Source organism: Trichoplusia ni, chromosome 1, assembly GCF_003590095.1.
Source record: "Trichoplusia ni isolate ovarian cell line Hi5 chromosome 1, tn1, whole genome shotgun sequence".
In the NCBI taxonomy this organism is placed as follows: domain Eukaryota; kingdom Metazoa; phylum Arthropoda; class Insecta; order Lepidoptera; family Noctuidae; genus Trichoplusia; species Trichoplusia ni.
The window spans coordinates 3316078-3335620 of record NC_039478.1 but is presented as its reverse complement, the minus strand read 5'-3'; the positions used below and the strand labels follow the sequence as shown (position 1 = coordinate 3335620).

The following is a 19543-nucleotide window of genomic DNA, read 5'->3' as shown; positions in this document are numbered from 1 at the left end:
AATTTGGATGCGCTCTTGGACAACTTAGCGAGTTGGCGGCCTGAGTTGGGGGGATTTTAACGAGACTGCTGTACTAGGGATTCAGAAGTGCAAGCGAGCTTTTAACTGAGGAAAAGCTCCGTATGCACCCCTAACCTACAATAGAGCTTAAGCTGGAAGCTTTAAAGTCTAGTTTTGAACGCTAACTCAGTTAGGATAATAATATCATTGCACAGACGTGCGTTGATATCGATCAAATCCTTATTATGGCAATCGTTTCATTTTACTACATCATAATATAATAATATGGTTACATTTGACCGTTTCAAATCGAGATCTTTTTATTGATACCAAACACGAGCAGTTCAACTAAACTTTAACTTGAGATAGTAAAAAGTTTATACAAATAAGCATAAGAGAAAATATGTTTTTTTTTAGTAAAACGTCCACGTGTTGTCTTCTGAATAAGTGTTTATCGAATGTCGTATGAATATGGTGTTAATTTATTGGTTGTGTAATTGGAAATAACACTTTAATTATATTTAAGGCTAAGCTAATAACTACTTAAGTCGTAAGTATGTTCCAGTAATTAACATTGCTTCAAGTTATTTTCAAGAAACTCAAATTCATTATAACTAGAGGGAGGAGTTATATTATATTTGACTATTTCAGATAAGAAATGTTAATTTTGATACCAAACACGAGCACATCATTTTTATTACAGCTTGTGGTATCGTCGAAAAATCCTTAAAATCCTGTATAGAGAACTGTTTAGAAGATGTTACATGAAACAGAATGTAGTTTGTCCGTTGTGGATAAATTTTACTACTTGATACACAGACAGTTTGTAAACAGGACTAATACATACTAGTTCTTATCCCGATTTTATATTCTCGTGGGATCATTTTCCATTTGTAGCGAGGCAATAGCTAGTAAATAATATTACTATTGTTACTTAGCGTTTTATATTAAAAAAAAAAAACATATTTCATGATGGCATTGCTAACACGTTCAAACGACAACAGGGAAGCAAATAGTGGGACCTAAAGGAAAGAGTCCTATAATAAAAAGTTCAAGCTTCATTTGTTAACAAATGAAGCTTGAACTTTTATGTTAGCAATGCCATCATGAAATATGTTTTTTTTTAATATAAAACGCTAAGTAACAATAGTATAATATGAGAGAGAGAGATACTTGCGAAAAGACAGAGATATCATAGTAACTACGAGTTCAATACTAGGGACACATAAAGCAAAGAGGGCTACAAATTGGCGTACTACGAGTACATTGTTTTTGAAATGTCCTAAGTACCATAACAAGTGCATACTATTTTGGAACCCTTGTTGTTACTTTGAAAGGCCGTTATTGCCGAGCTATTAGTAATTCGGTGCAAAGAATCACTTCTATCATAGTGTGAATCTATAATATATATTGGAATATTTTTATTTTGTTTTCTTCTTATGAATGAATAACTTTTAGCCCACTTTTGGGAACTTTCCTTTCACAAATAGTTCGACAAAGATGAAATAAAGGTTCTTTTTATATCGTAAGCAGCGTTCGTTGTTCAGTTTTATTTAATTTACTTATCTAGTCAAATTTAACGTAAACCATATAAATCCTTGTGTATCTACACCAGATTGCATAAACTAAAAATAAAAGTTCTTGTTTGTTATAATCAGTTGTATTCATATTATTTCTCATTGTTTATATTAGATCACCATTGGAAAGTATTGTGAGGAATTTTAACTTTTTAATTTTTACAGTCGAATGCTATTGAATAAACCTAGACGATTTTTCCCACTTAAGTACTACATTTACTATTAACGGCTTAAAAATTGTTTACAAGATGCTGGATTGAGTTAAAAGGAAATGAGATAGTGACGAAGTAATAAATGATTTTGTAATTACCTGTGATCATTTCTTTTCTGTGACCGCGACTACAGCCGATGCTTCTCTTGGTGTGAACTTGACTTTCCATTTTTGGTGGCAATCCTGAAAAGAAATAGAGCAATTATTTTAATTCTATTAAGTACTCATGTCAATCAATCAATCAATGTAACGCAATCATGATATCGCTAGCATCACAATTGGTTAAGCCACTGTGGCGCTCAATAATTCCTAAAATTACTCTGGGTTGCACTTCAGATTTTGGTATTTTGGTGACCACGGCAAAGCAAAAACTGTTTATTTGTTTTAAATGAAAATACGTCCACGTTGTTTTTAAGTGTTCCAATTAAAGACGCCACAGTTGAATAATTAAATTAATTTGTACGGACTTTTGATAATGTTATGTATGATACATAAAAAAAAACTATGCTTGACCTACTGCGTTTACCTGCTTACTAGTAAAAATCAATGACGGTTTGGCTCCGTGCCAAGAAACTCTATTAATATATTCGCAGTACCAGGACATCATTAACTTTAGGGTTTAATGTTTCACTGCAACCTGCTCACCCCCTCTCACATACAGACACACACGCACACCTAAATTCTCACTCACACTTTTATGCACCGGTTAAGCAACGGTTTTATACACAAGTAACTAAGCAAACCAAGTATTGCCCCTATTAATAGGGGAAACGGAACAAGAATTATTAATACGCGTGTTTTTTAATAATTTTAATTTATCAAGCCGTGATCACGATTTAGCCCATATGAAATGGTGACTAATAGCGAGAGTTTTAGAATATTAAATTGAATAAGTCTGCATATACATTCAAATAATTAAATTGTAGAAAAGTGAAAACTGTACATTGAATATTTTCTTAAAAGAATAATTGCTGGGTGGTCTACGAACGATTCCGAAGCCGAAAATATGATTTTTGTCTGTACGTATGTCCGGAAAGATCTTCGAAAGTACATATTGGACAGATTTTATTAAAATTTTCAGAGAATGTCAACAAGAGGTCCGGTCAACATACTTTTTACTAATTATCTCGCTTTTCATTACATTGGGGATGAGCAGAAGCCTTTTATATCTAGGTATCAAAAAATATCAAATTATCTCATGAACTACTCATGAATATATTTAAGAAAGCTTAAAATTAAAAAAAATATGTATAATAATATATTTATTTATTTCATGATGTTTTTAATGTATTTATTTTCAATATTGCGTTACATTTTTGCGATGATCATTATTATTAAACTTCATTGCTTTTTACATCTTGAAAATCACGCAGACAAACGTCGCGGGCAACAGCTCGCGACGTTTGTCTGCGACAATCGAATCCATTAAAATTAAGAGTTTTAACTTATTAAATATCTACATAATTAAGATAAATCGATTCACATTTATTGATTGCTTATTGTATTTTTTAATTTGTGCTAACTCTGACTTGACATGTAATCTATATGACATTGACACTGATGGACATTCGAAGCTCGTTTTCTATTATCTAGCGCGTGTGCGTTTTGAGTGTTCCTCCCATACTTTTATTGATATTTTCCGTGACCCAGGCTTTCCTACGGACTTCTAATCTTTCTCTTTGTACGACCCTTGCCTTGCTACCAGACACGAAGAATCCCGCTTAAACGTTGAACTTGCGACTTGTTATTTTAGATTCTACGAACGGCCTAGCAATTGGATATTAAAATATTATTATATTATAACTGCATAGTAAGCAAACGGACTGTAGGCTGCTGCGCCCTTGTTATGTCAATAATATTGTGCTAGATACCAAACAAATATAGTACCACCTGCACAATTCCTAGATGACGTTCTGTTTATAATTGAAGATGAATAAAAATACTAATAAAACTATTTTCATTTTTAAATACCTTGCATCCCTTCTTGCAGGTAATATAGAATTAGAATAAGAGAATATTTTTTGTAGAGAAAAAAAATAAAAACAATGTTTCAACGCCATCTAGCGGTTCAGTTATGCAGTTCCAACCCTGAGTAATACCGGGGCACTGTCTTACCGACGGTCACGTCAAAGTCCAATCATGAACAAATATGAAATATCGCACGCTGCAAACTGAAGCCTACGCGGACTGAGTCGCGGACAACAGCTAGTAAATACATATATTATACACGGTGACTTTTTAGTCGTCTTACAAAAGCAGCCCAGTTCATGTATCCGACGTAAAATACCCCTAGGCGCTATTTTTTTTTTATCATCAACTAAGATAATAAGTACGAAGAAAAATTAAACAAGAGAAATCTGAAATATACTCTTAAAAATGAGAAAATCGCCGCCGTCCGCGCCCTCATTGATACAAGGCTCGGACCGCGCTCGCAACAGAGCTGTGTTTCTAAAAAACTACGAATTGCATCATAATATTGAATAAAAATTGCATTTTAAATTTATTCAAATCTCATAAATACCTATTTTTTTATCATGAACGTGTTCTAGTCATTGGATACATGAACTGGGCTGCTTTTGTAAGACGACTAAAAAATCACGGTGTATGTACAAAAATGACAATCGCACTTCGAAAATCGGCTGTTAAGTATAGATTGTTACGTAATCGCCCCTGCCTTAATTTAAAATTATGTCTTAGTTGTAAAAGTTGTCAATTCATTGTACCGATGTATTTTTTCTCCGTGCAATATACCAAATTTGTTAAGTCTAGTAAATGTATTATTTCCCACAGACGTTTTAGAGTTTCTTTCTTAAATCTCTCATCTCGGCTCTCAGATTGCCAAAATCTGCAAAATTTTCAGTAATTGTTAATGTAGTAGCCAGCAATTGACACTAATTTCATCTTTTTACATCTGGGCCCAAAGTTTCATGAAAGCGTATCCGTCTCTTTTAGGTAGCTCCCTATAAAGCTGTGATATATTATCAACAGGCGCCGACCACGTGGCAAGTTGTTAGAGTAGCACCAGGACATCAGAAACGGACTAGAATCTAGTGTTTCTGTATACACATTTCAGCCAACAGGTGGTTGCAAGGTAGCGCTACAGCAGGTTGTCACGTGGCTTTCACGTGGCATCTGTTTGAAACTTACCAGGAGACCATGGATTTAGCAGGATGATTTGGTGTGCGGCTTTCGAAGGCTTAGTTTAAAAGGAGTTAGTTCGTTTCAAACAGAATGGGTCCTCGACAAATGTTGCTGTATAGCGACATCACATCGAACCAGGAAACCAGGGATACAAAGAGGTGGTATTATAGTAGTATTTTTGGACTACAAGTTTGATCTAACAACGGGAAAAACAAGAGCAAGCAGATGACGTCATGACCACGTGCTTACCACGTGGTCACCTGTCGTCTTTCACTAGGAAAACATAATCGACAAGAAGCTTGATTGACGCGAACTGCCATAGCTTGTTCTTAGTACGTCTTTAAGAGAGTGGTTACATTGTAAAATGTTTCGCTATACAATGATGTTAAGTGTTTTTCTTAAAAATGTTCATCAGCTTATTACAATGCATATAGGAGGAATTTATAAATATTTCCAGAATTGACTATTTTTTTTCAGGTATATTTTTCTTATGTCGGAAGCTGTACTTGAAATATAATCGGTTTCCAATCATATCATTAGCACAGATTGATTGCATAAGTCGTAAATTTCAATAAATATAATTTCTCACAAAATTGTTTTCCGTTTAATATTAAATTCACTTTTTGGCGCATTGTAACCTATATTTTAAGAACAGGAGGCTAAATCTGAGACACTTATTTCTCATAGTGTGTGCCTCACGTTGGGCGCCAAAATGACATTTGTGAGGCTATTTGCAAACATTACTTAGAGGTACAAAAATAAATGATTTCATACAAATAATAGAGTATCTAACCGTTTGAACTTTTGAAAATGTTAATTTTGCATCAGGTTTTTTGACTCGTCTCACTCACGCGACACGAGAACTTTGTCTTCGTGATTTTTATTTTGACTCCTGGAAAAATGTCTAAATATAATGTTGAAATCACTTTTAACGAGATAAAACAGTTGGCTAAATTGACTGCAAAAATTGCAGCTCAAAATCGGTTTTAATTGAAGACCAAAACCAGAAAATAGATAACTAAATAAGTACATCGAAAACTATTCATTCGCCATTATAATCCCAAAGGAGTTCAAAAATCCACAAAATTTGCGAATTTATGCGATTGTTCTCTTATCAGAAGTGTTCCCGCACCACGGAAGTCAAGATGAACCTTTTAAAGCGATGGTCGATGCATTTTTACGACTGTTAATATTGGTACTCGAATTATTGGGTTGCCTTTTAAGCTTCTGTTGCTTGTGGGCTCCTAGTACTTGGCATCTTTGTAGTGGCTGGTGCCGCCGCCCGGTGCGATCAAGGGTATTGCAATTTACAAATTTTACCATAACAAGTAACCATAAATTATTTTAAGTTTGTGAGTACTAACTTGTAAATTTCTTTTTCACTTTATCGATTACGACATTTTTTTTTACAATTTTGACATCACTTGCGAAACAAACCCACAATATAAAGAGATGGATAGTTGTTTGGAAAGAGAAAAGAAGAAGTGTTTAAAGGGGGACAAAAGACAAGGTCAAAGAGCCGTACAGGTAGGGATCATTTGAGTAACACATTTATAAATAAATGCAAATTGAAAACAATTGGAAACTCGGGTCGTAACAGGTACCAAAAAATGCAAAATAGTAATCGTTAAACTACTTTAGAAAACTAAGAATTCTTTGCCTTTTTATTCATTCAAGAAGAGCGGAACACTAGAACAGATTTGTTGCTTCGGAATTTATCTTCAGCTACGTTAAATAATAATGTCCTCATGTTACTGCTGCTCTGGTGTCTAGACGCATGAATTAGGTATCCATGACAACCGATATTGCTGGAATTTTTTGGTAACTTCTGTTGGGAAAGTTATAAAAATCTACACGCAAATTCATTGGTACTAGGAATGCAGATACTCTAAAATACTGTCTGTTGCGTTACTATGACAACCGTTCCAGCATGCAAAACAACACTGACGATGGGTTGAGAAACCAACGGTGAATATCCGAACATATAACTATCACGTTAACACTAACCGTGAAGAGCCCGGAAAAAAAAACTATCACGTCTAATTTTACCAGAAATGCACATTAGCATTGAACGCCAGACAGGGACAGATAGTAATCGTACTGCCTGGCCGTCTTAGGTTCAAATTAATCTTTGAAATATTTGTTTCATTACTATCAAGTAACTGAACAAATATTAAAAAAATAATTGTCTTTCTATTATCAGCGCAGACGGTAACTGTGTAATAAAGAGAGTCTAAATTGTTGAATTAGCGGTGAAACGACTAGACACGATTGGAAGAATAGCGGCATCACTAAGAAGACGGAAATAAAATTAATGCAGTACCTGATTTTTTTTTCTGTATGCTTCAAAAACCTGAACGATTAATGCAACCAATAACTCAAAGAATTCATTCGAAATGTGATGTTAGCGTAAAATATCCTTGGACAACGGGACATCTCTTTCCTACTTGAGCGACACCACTTCTTCAATACATGTGGTTAAAAAAGCTCATTGTTGATGGTCATATGGAAAGAAAAAGAGGTCGAAGAAGCTCCATAACCCGATGGAGCAACGTGGGAAAGGAAGTCTAGTGGTCTGGTGGTAAAAAGGTAGTTAGGAAGGCAGAAGAATCTCATACAGTGTTCAGCTATGAAACATCTAAAAGGAAGAAAAACATTTTCTGCTGATTGAGTGTGTGGGGACATTATTAATTGCATACCACCATAGTTTTCTTAAAGAGAGAACAGGTGACTATCATGTGACACCTTGTTGTGAACGCACCAGGATATCATAAAATGTGACCAGTTTAAATCCTAGCTAGCAAAAGTGCAACAGGTAGCTTGCATGCGGGTTGAGGGGCAACCACGTGGCTATTTGTTATGAGAGCACCAGGAGACCATAAAAGAGGGGGACATTCATTTACGCCATTTTCAGAATGATAGCTTCACACAACTGGTACATGTGTTGTCCTTTCAGGCATGATAGTCAGTCAGGTCATGTTAGACCTTCGGTCGCACCAGGAGATCAGACCTGAATGGAGGTTTAGTCAGAATTTCGGATCAATAAAGCTTGTTAAATTATAGGTAATAAAACAAGAAAAGTTCTAAAACAACAACTACTAACAAGTTTCGTTGCAAAAATCAAGCTTCACCTTGCATTTATCAAAGTTAGTAATTTCCTTAGATGCATAGGATACATTAACAAAGGTTAACACCAAGTTTGTTAAGTCGCCAGTCTTAAGAAAAAATCGCCGAATTTAAAGGGGCAAAACAGGTTTGAGGTAAAAACGAATATCATCTATATATCTATATACATATAATAAAGCTGTAGAAAAGTCATTTTTGAACATTGAAGAAATTGAAAAAAAAAAATAGCCAGCGTGTGAAAAGATAAGTAACAGAACCCATTTCCATCATTTTTGAAATTTTTGTCTGTTTGTCTGTTTATATGTTTGTTTGTGCGCGCATCACGTAAAATCTACGAATTCAATGCAGACAATGTTTATATACAAAAATTATACGCAACTTGAGGTATAACTTAGTTTTTATTTCATCGAAATCGGTTCACTCTATCAAAAGATATGATTAATTTAGTGAGTTCAAGAAGTAAAATATTACGTTACGCAATTCAGTATAGTACTTGCAACGACATCTTAAGACTAAAAATAGAACTAATGTTGATAGTTGAAATCCAAATCCGATAGATGGCGTTGTGCAAATGACGTCATTTTCTGAATCGCGGTGTTAAGCGATTCCGCGCGAGAATCACGTCGACCGTGTTTACTCGACAAATTGGGTTTCGTTTGGTGTCTTAAAAGTCCTCGAGTGTGTCGTAAAAGGTCTTAGGTTGCTTGGAAGATAATCGTTGTTCTAAATTGGTCGAAATATAAGTATTGGCTGTTTGGTTTCGTTTGGTAATTGGTTTGTGGTACGAAGTAGTATTTTATTTACTTCGTAGTTTGTATCCAATAGTGCCAATCGTTTTACAGTAACTTAGCCAACTCGTTGAGTCCCGAGCACAAACAGACGATTCGTTGTCATACTTAGACTGTTCGACGCACCGTTCTTTTAAGTTTGTAGACTATTCGGTCATAAGTGTTGTTGGTTTTTTTATTGCTTAAATTTTCCTTGAAAATGCCTCAAAGAAAAAAAACTAACCTTTCGCTGCGTAGCCGAAATGCGAAAAGGATGAGACTTAGTAGGTCTCAGGAATCGGAAGAAGATCGTGAAGCACGGTTATCTGCTAACCGAGAGCACATCGCTCTTTCACGTGAATCTGAAACGTTCACCGAAAGGGAGTCACGTTTAAGTTCACAAAGAACTCGGACCGCGACTTTGCGTTCTCAAGAGAGTATCCAGGAACGCGAAGTCCGGCTGTCTGCTGATCGGGAGCGCCACTCTCACACGGCCAACTCTATGTTTCTCTATCACGTGTTAGCAACCCAAACAACCTTTTTGTATATGCTCCGGGTAATTTCACCGCTAACATAGTATATAGAGAAGCATTAACGTAATGAACTATACCAAAGTCAGGACTCTTATCTAAATCATCAAAAAGGTGATATACTCTTAACTAAACGACGTTTTTTTGTTCTCAACAACCACGCGAACGAAGTCGCGGGCACAGCTAGTTAAAAAATAAGTGGTAAGTTGGATACTACGAACTAGGCTATTGATGCAACGTCAAATTAGTAACACCTAATTCAGCTCTGGTTTTAGACGAAGATATTTTTTTTAATAATTCTTAACCATTCACTATATTTTCCGTTAGAAGTAAGAAACAATGCAGGTATCGTTCAGTATTAACATTCGGTGTGATTATTGTTCAAAATCGCGCCTAAAATGTGACAGGTCGCCGTAAATTACAAAGTATATGTTGTTGTGTTGTGTCAATTTTAATTCTCATGAATATTTTTCTCGCGGACACAATAATGTTTGTGTAAAAAAAATTAGCACATTTCCTTATACCAATACAATCAGAAAGAATTCAATAAGAAACCGCTTTAATGATCCCGAAGAAAATCGGGACGCTACATTGTATTTAGGTCTACAATTTTCAATTATATTATGCAATATTATATTAATAGCTTTAATTATTATTAGGGAAGTAATAAAGCAGAATGACGTAACCTCCATGAAAAAAGGAATACCTTTCGTTAATTTTTACATTGTTGAATTATGTTGTAAGATTTTCACAGATTTTTTCAAAATACTCAAAAGTTTCAGCAAAAGTGCAGACGCATGTGGGATTTGAACCCACGACCTCCGTGTCTCAACCCCGGACAACGGCGCTCCATCCGTTTGAGCTAATGCGTCTGCCTGATGTATTGCGTAAATACGCATTCTCTATCCTGCATCCGGAAGTTGCAATTGTTTATCCGAAAAAATTTAGCACTTTAACCAAACATCAGTACAGGTAATGGCGTTCCATACTATTTATTTTGCATTTTTTCTAGGATATTTTATATTTTTAAGGTTTACATGAAATAAGTTATCAAAAATTATTTAACCAATTAGTTAACTCGTAGAGACTTATTTTATTTTAAGAAATTATATAATGTATATATATATTTTAAGAATATTCCAGAAGTAATTTTCAAACGGGGAGGTCGATCAAAGTTCGATCGACATTATGCATCCAACATTGAACTTTAAAACTGAGGGTGAAAAGTTTAGTTTAGGTAAATCTGCTAGGCGGTATGCATTTAAGCTCCAGATGGTTATGATGCCCTAGTATTTAAACATCTTTATCAGTCTGGATTTTACCGGTACCGCCGCCCGGTTCAAGAAGATTAATTTTCAAGAAGATGCCTGAAAAACACATGAAACAAGAAAAAGAAACACAAAATAAAAGTAAAAAAATGTTTACAAAAATGGCCATATATTTAATAATTAACATTATTTAATTAATAATTGACATTTAGAACCAATAACCGAATAGACTTGAAACTGATTAAATAGAGATGCAAAGGTGGGGTGGGTTCTGCAAAGACAAAGAAAAAGGAATGAGGAATTCAAGTGGAGGGTTAAAAGACAAAGCGATACGGTTAGTAGGGGATTAGGGAATTTTAGTTTTCGGTCATTATATACATATCCAAAAATAAAATGTTTTTGTAAAATTTTATCAGGCCGTAATGATTAATTTCATGAACCTTATAGACGGCATTCCACAAAATGTTGAAGACACCTGCTTGAAAAGAGGGGACAAAACAGGATCGACGGGTATTTTTCAATTGTCTATGTAGTTGCCAAGTAAAAAACAAGAAACAGCTTTATCATTGGAAAAATAAATTTAACATAATTTTAACTTCATAGTTGATCGAGGAGAATATACTTTGAAGAGGCAGAAGCCGCGAGCAAAAACCAGAAATTATCATGGGAAGGGAAGGGTAAAAAATTTACACAAAAATGCATTGCTACCAGGCAAGCAGAAACACCGGCTACTATCTATTGCGTTACTATGACTACCGATACAGTGTTGAAACGCAAAATCAGTAATGGGAAAACCAATTTAAACCGCTTTGGGTGGTAAGAGAATTGAGTAGAATAGCCAAACATATAATTGTCACGTTTTATTTCAATAGTAATGCACATCACTCGGCTAACGTTAGACAGGGATGGAGAATTATACTGCTGTTATATTTCCCCACTAGTGACAACCATTGTAAAAAAGCAATGGCTGCCACGTACAAAGGTTCCGATCCCGAATCACCCCCGACAAAAAATGTTTCCCTTCTTTTTACTTTTCTCACTATGAGACTTTTACCTGTTTGACTTGAAAATATGCCAAACGGCCATTTTTATTCTTCAGATAGAAGTTATCTAATAATTGAAAAATCGGCCCTAAAGCTTATAGAAACAGGAATAATTTCCAAACTTCTGGTGGTCTTATCAACATAATTTTGGACGCTTTAGTATAATTTTATACTGTGGGCAAAAATGGAGTGGACTGGAGAAAACTATTTGGGTGTCATGGGTTTTTGCACGCTAAGACCATGTCTATACTCCCGAAGTGCTTAAGATGTGGTAGTATTTGTGGATGAGGGTTCAACACCGCTTTCTCTTGCTGTATCTTTTAAAGTCCAACCAATAACAGTTAAACGTTACTCAGGATTTTTCTGGGCTGATTTTTTTACAAAAACACCGCACTGATTTGAGCAAGCCTGTCCCAGAAAGTAAAATAGGCAGCCGAGCCCACGATTCGACATACACATACCCTATAATCATAGACAAAAACTTACACGCATAAACATGTATAATAAGAGACGATATTTGACATTCGAGTATGAATGGCATGTCATTGTCCAGCTGAGAATGGCATACTTTTTTTGTTCTCGTCTAGCCAATCTCGGCATTTTCTTCAGGATTAACTATGTAGTGGCCAGCTTGTTTTGAACTACCAGCTTTTGAAACCTGAGGTGACGTACTTATGGAAAAGAAGAATGAAGTTCTGGGCATGTTAGGCCAGACTAGGCCATCATAGGCCCGATATTTGTTCCTACCAATGGAGAGCAAGAATTCCTCAACTAAAGCTTTTGGAGTAAATTATAAAATAATAAAAAGTTTGTGACATTACGTTCCCTTCATCATGAAAATAATGAAAGACCTGTTCCATTAGATTATTAAAAAAAATGAGTTATGGTCAGATTTTTATCAAGTGATCATGAGTCTTTAATTTCGTAGAATAATCTTTGAAAAGAAATATTGGAGACGCTATACATTTCACAGATTTATCATTCGAACTAACACGTGGCCTTTTTAAGATAAAAACGTCTCTTCATGTTATGCTGCTCTGGTATCTAGACGCATAGATCGGCGTGCCGCGTATCCACGGCAACGGGATCAATTTGTCCTACGCATTTAAGGAGTCTTTATCTTTTTTCGCGTTGCTGATGTACAAACACGTTGTCAAAAATTTAAAACCCTCCGTAGGCATACCTCAGGTGTACTGGTTACTTTAGGATGTTTTTGATCATCTTTCTTAGCAACTGCTAATTACTGAGTAATAAATACACACATGAATGAGCAAGCGAAAGTAAAATTTTCCTCCATCGTTCGATATTTCAAATTATTTTAATTTTTCGTTCTATTACTGTCAAATGCTTTACAATAAATCCACAACATTTTGCAAACACAAAAGTGAATTAACATGGAAGCTGACCCTATCATAAATGCGGATGACCTTGTAACCGACACAATCGATACCCACCCCTTCGACGGGCTCCCTAACCGGGAAATTCACGCATAAAATAATTATTATTACCCAAAGCACGGGACTATGCTTACTAAGATTGGCATCAGACTATACAGGATATTTCATTGAATTAATCCACAAAACTTTTCATATTCTATTAAGTTAGTTTACATTCATAATCTTAGAAAGAATATCTCTTAGCTTTCTTCGTCGATAAAAAAGGGAGAAAACACTCGAATGAACACGTGTCGTAGAATAAATCGAATAATATTACGCATAGGAATTTAGACCTAAGGTTTTCATAGCATAGTCTAGATTGACATGAAGCTTTATTTTCGTTCGATCTCTTCTTGTGTTATGGGCTCCTGGTACTAAGTTTAATGCGAAGGCTCTGCAACTTTGTTGATAAACAAAGTTGAACGAAATAAATTCATCGTACTCTGCCCGGTGACCTTAGGTTGGTGCAAAAGATATTGTCATTTTCAATTTTTGCCAAAGTTGTAGAATGTTAGTAATTGTTATTATAATTTTGCAGCTATTTTTTTGCATATGAAGTATGACTAGAATGAAACAAAAGAAAAACTGTACGTCTGAATAACTAAATACTAAAAGTATGTTAAAGATTATAGAACAACTTAACAAACCAACACTGGAAGAGGTTTCCCCTTTCACTGTCAAACTCTCATACCCATCTTCTCCCTCGAGTAATAGATTGGCTCCATGACTATCGACAAGTCAATTAATCGAAACAAGACTTAAATTTAACTTGCAGGATTTCATTACTATTTGAACTGGTTAATAAACCCAAATTAAGTGACGTAAATGGTATCAAGTTCGTATGGAGACAAACGAGCGAAAAGAACCATCACAAACATTACTGTTAAATAAGAGCCAACTTCCAACAACCAAAATGATATACACAAGTCTTGATTTTTCTACTTCAAAGACAAAAAATTGGGTTCTAAAGTTGTGCCAAATTCAATGGCCAGTCCTGAAATTTATTAATAACATAAAACATTATTCCTTTTTTAAGTGGCATAACTGAAATATTTTTTGAGTTATGAGGGATCTAAAGAAACCAGTTCTCTTATTGGAGCATGACTTGACACGTGCCTAGACATTTGTGATATGATCTTTATTCATTCAAAAAACATAGGCCACTCACTCGCAGTCAAAAGTGCATGTTTGCTGCTTTGATCTCCTATCCGTGCAACACTCAGTCCACTGATGTGCCAGAGAACGAACAACCCTTAAAATGTTGACCGTGTAAAGGATCTTGTTACTACTATAAAACTACTGATTTCAGGATTATTCCAATTTGTATTAAAAGTTGGCATAAAAATGCAACGACTTTTTTAATTAGTTTATTTTAACCTGGCAAACTGGCAACCTTTTTTAATATTTTTTTAAAGAATTACCTTTACATAGTTAAGGTAAACATGATGTATGGAGAAATATATCACCATAGTTATGAAAGGAATCAACAGGTAGCCACCACGTGACAATTTGTTGTGGTCATACTAGGATAACATGATGATGAAGGAGTTTAAATCCCAAACAAGAGTAACAGGGGGGGTTGGGGGACCCACGTGGCAGCCACGTGGAAATCACTCGTGAAAAGACCAGGAGTCTATAAATGAGTAGGACGTTATTGTTTACATCAGTTTAAAATATTTTTCGGTCAATGTGCTACGAGTACAGCTTTATATAGGTCACAGTGCGACCTCAAAGCACACCAGGAAATCAGACGTGAATAGAGCTATATAATTTGGGCAGATTTTTGGATCAAGTGAATAAGGAATTAAGTAAATACTGTGTTTGAATGGTCACGATCGTAGCTGCCAACAAAGAATGTGACGCTACGTGGTACGGATGACAGTAACGTTTTAATATAGACAGGTTTTGTAATTTTTAAATCTGTGTATTTAATGTTAAAATTTGAATTTTCAACAGTTCGAAGGAACGGTTCTTTTACAAAAAAGCGCAGTTTCTATAATTCTATATCATAAGCTTGTATATTATTACTTCAGTGTTAAAAAATGTTATTCTTTAGTTTATGTCGTTTAGTTTATTTTCGATACTTTTTACGTACGATACGTTTACTTTAGTTTATTATCGATAGTAACAATTGTAGCAACAAGGTAGTTTTCACAATGATAGATTTTTGTGGAACGCAAACATGAGCAATCTTTGTGTCTAAGCAACAAGCATTATTGTTTTTAATTTCTTTGAATGGTTGAAAATCTATCCAGGATTTTCTGTAATAACTGGAAAAGAAAAACAGCCTTAATTTTAATTAAGCCTTTTGTTATTTATCCGCCTATGTACAGAGACGGACTTAATGCCTTAGGCATTCTCTACCAGTCGACCTTAAAAACATGGAAGACGCACTGCAAAATTATTGAGAAAGTAAGAAGCGACTTTTATGAAGTATGGTTCACTTAATCCGTGGTTATAGTTGACACTCATAGAGTTTATAAAACTAAGTGAAATCTTTTTTTTATTATATTACGATTTTTTTGTAAACTTGCTAAATTATTGCTAAGTTTTTTACAAAATTCATCAAAATACTAAGACTTTGTACAAAAATGCAGGCGCATGAGGGATTTGAACCCACGACCTCCGTGTCTCAACCCCGGACAACGGCACTCTATCCAACTGAGCTAATGCGCCCGCCTGATGTACTGCGCAAATACGGATTCTGTATGCTGCAACCGGAAATTGCAACAACAAAAACAATTTGAAAACATTAAGTATTTCAGATGTACATTGATTTCCAGTTAAATACGTTCAATCTTCGCTATTTTTGTATTGTCTCAGAAAATATTTAAAAGTAGAGATTATCAGGAGTATCAATAAAATACAATAATTGAAAGAATAGTTACGAACGTAATTAAAAAAAAAAACTGTTGCAAAATATTCTATAAAATAAATACATGACAGGAACCAGTACAAAATTATGTAGGCAACATTGGACTCATATGATTGTTCGTGGAAGCTCAGTTTATCCAAACCTGCAAGACATTATTCTATAAATATTAATTTTAAGCTATTATTGATGCTTATAAGTAGTAGTTTCCTTCAGATTTGTTGCCCACATTGCCACCCGGTTCGGGAAAGCTTTTACAAAAAAAAATATAATTAAACCTACACCAGCACAGAGAAACAAACCAACAGCCTATCCATAATCGTATTTTTTTCATAAATTTGGCATTTTTAATACTGTTTACGTAACTGAGTTTTTATTTTCAAAAATCTATATTTAAAACGGTGACAAAATCCAAGAGCAATGGATATTATTTTGAAAAGTGAGAGAATCACAAAGGGTCAGAGGGGCTTCATGACAAGGTCAATGGGGTAATAGCATAGGTAGGGAACCGTTATGTAGGTATGTCCATAAGAACAGAACAGAATTTGAACACATCAACAGTTAACAAAAGCAAGATTCCATAAAAAATGTTTTTGTTTAAACGGCTTTTTGGGTATCAAACTACCTATTCGTCAATACGAATCAAACGATAAAAATCTTTACTTTCAGAAGCATCTCATTATTTTATTGTGAGTTAATCGTCAATATGCGTATGCATGCAAAATTGCAACTCTATCGGAAACCGAACATCATCAAATTAACTAGGAAGAAGGTTCTTGATCCTAAACAAAATAACAGGTGTAAGTACCCTTTGGCTTGTACACATGATTTAAAGACCTAGTACACACATGGACCTAGTAGACATATGTAGTAATCACATTATCTACCGAACCAAATAGCGTCTGCTGCCTTGACTGAGCTCAAGAGCGCGGATACTTACGTAATTCATGATTAAGCAAGTATCCGCGTAAAAGTATGATTTCACTAATTAAATAAAATCCGTCAATTTGATACCAAACACGATGACTTTATTCCAATTTTGACAGCTTATAATAAACGCTGAAAAAAGGAAGTGGAGACGATTTGATGAAATTTCAAAAATTTCGGTGCCTAAATTCCCAGGAAACTAGTAATCCCATTTTCATTTACTGGAAATATATTTTCGCAATTTATTTTTTGTTATTGCTACTTTTTTATTCCTTACAAGGGCACTAATGTGATAATAATGCATTGTAATGCAGCTGCAAATTAGATTAGAAAGTTTTAGCATAAAAGTAATATTTTTTCTAAAATATAATCGTCCAAGTAGTTAAAAATACTCTCACCCTAACCACCAATAGCCTGGACCCTGATCCTAACACTGCTCGGAAAAACCGTACAGCAAAGATTTAAAACAAAAATAGACTTAAGTCTAAGCATGATTTTTATATCAAATCCATCAAAACCACGCTTCAGAAATAAAAATATAGGGAAATAAAAAAAAAGCAAGACCAACAAATGCACATTTGACTGCACGGATAGCCGAATGGTTGAGGTCATCACGCCAAACCCACTGTGCGCGACATGTCGCGGGTTCGATCCCCGCGTAGGACAAGTGTATGTGTGATCCACGCATGCTTGTTCTGAGTCCGGGGCTCATTGTGCATGTGAATTGTATGTTTGTGAAACCCCCTTCGACACAAAGATTAAATTCCTTAGTGCGGGAATCGTTTTTATTTAAGAACAAAAAAAAAATTCAGTCAGTCTATAACGACGATGAGAAACAGATTGAAAACAAACAGAAACCTCTACCATAAGCGCACCGAATACCGCTGACATACTAGTTTAATGTAGATTGCGTTTAGCGCCATCTATGAACATTGCAGATAACTATGACGGTGACCCTCCCTCGAGGGAAACTCTGCTGCCCTCGAAAGGTATTTGTTACGATTAAATTAGAGAGATGGCATTTGAAACGTTTAACTTACTCGTGGGAAAAAACATTGAGATTCGTAAAAAGTGAAGTTTCTTTGGTTCCAGAAAAATCATCATTTGTTCATCATCGGTTTCATTTTTAAATCGTAATGCAGAATGGGTAAAGTACCACAATCCACGAACCAACATACACTAACCTTGTATGAGAAATTGTGAAAATAAGCCTGATTTCCACTGACTGAACATACGACCGTTTAAAAAAAAACTACTGAGCCAAACTTGATGAAATTTATGGGACCAAATGACACCTATTTCAATTGAAATAAAAAAAGAATCAACAACATCGTAAAAAAATACAAACGAATTGAGTCCTTCTCTTTTTTTATGTCGATTGAAAATTTATAGTTGGATATTATATAGATGTGTTAAGTTTAATGAGAATACCTAAGTGAAATTTTAAAAAGGATAGAGGATTGACAATTCCACTTTTCTCTGTTGTCATATTAACGCGATAGTTATTGTTTCTGAGTTTTTGAACTCCTGGTACCAATGAATGTACAGTTTTTTAAGAATTCGATTGAAAACCGGAAAAATTTAAAACAAGTTTAAAAACGTCATTATCCTCACCACACTTTCGATACTACAGATTGATGTATTCTATATTATTTTTATCCAATTTTGTAAATTACTCGACTACTAATAGATGACTTAAAAGTTTAAACAATTTAGTACTACAGTTACTTAGACCAGTTGGTGAGAATAATGATGACGCTAACTTGTGTTATTTTGTTCCGGAGAATCACCCACCTACCAAGTGTTTCTTTTACAACCAAGTTTTAGATAAATTGTACTTAAAAATGTGCCTTCGATACTTATACTGTTTGGGGGCACGGTAGTGCCGCCGCCATGACGAGCTAAGCGAAGCGCTCGGGTACTAGCTTCCTTTTCTCGAAGCGCTTCGTCGTTTTTTTGAACCCTCATAACTTGGGTTTCGATTATTTACTATTTGCTGTATTTTATTGTTTAAGCGGAAATAATGACTATGATTTTGTTTAATTTTAAGAACAGGGATTGGTTAGAGGACCGTCTTTTGCAAATCGTAGCAAACCAAATAATATCAGACTAGATCAGATTTTATTTTAGATACTGCGTTTGAATGGTGATTTAATTCAATTGTTGCCATGGATACGCGTCTCAACGGCTCATGCGTTTAGATACTAGAGCCGCAGTAACGAGAAGAGGTTGTTTAACAACAGGTATTTTGCATAAACAACTCTGACTGCAGTAGTGTTTTCAGCTCTGCTTTTTAGGGGCCTGTCCTTTTTGCCACCTTATACATCTTTATTTGCTTCTTTGTCAACCATCCGTTCTTGTCAGATTTTGTCGCTCTACAAAAATGATTTCCCTAAATCAATTAAAATGCGTGTTTTTTCGTGGCAAATTAATAAAATGTGATGAGAATATATCTTCTAGATGCTGCTGCACTTTTGCTTGAACCGGGCGGCGGTCCAAGCAAAATATAGACTGACAAAGATGTAATACTAGGAGTCCATAAGAATCAGGAGCTTTCAAGGCTTCGTTTTAAAGCGATTACCATCATTAGTTGATTTGACTAAAACGGCTTTACGGACGCACTTTTGTGTTAATTTTAATTTTGA

At 35.0% G+C, this 19543-nt stretch overlaps 1 long non-coding RNA gene across 1 annotated transcript in view; it reads right to left on the bottom strand.

Annotated features, from left to right (window-relative positions):
- Window positions 1-1180: 1180 nt before the first annotated feature.
- The window catches only part of LOC113508555, a 34296-nt gene continuing 15933 nt past the window's right edge, over window positions 1181-19543 (bottom strand). The window contains exon 4 of the long non-coding RNA XR_003402030.1: window positions 1181-1971. This is a non-coding gene — a long non-coding RNA (uncharacterized LOC113508555). The remainder of the gene's footprint in view (window positions 1972-19543) is intronic.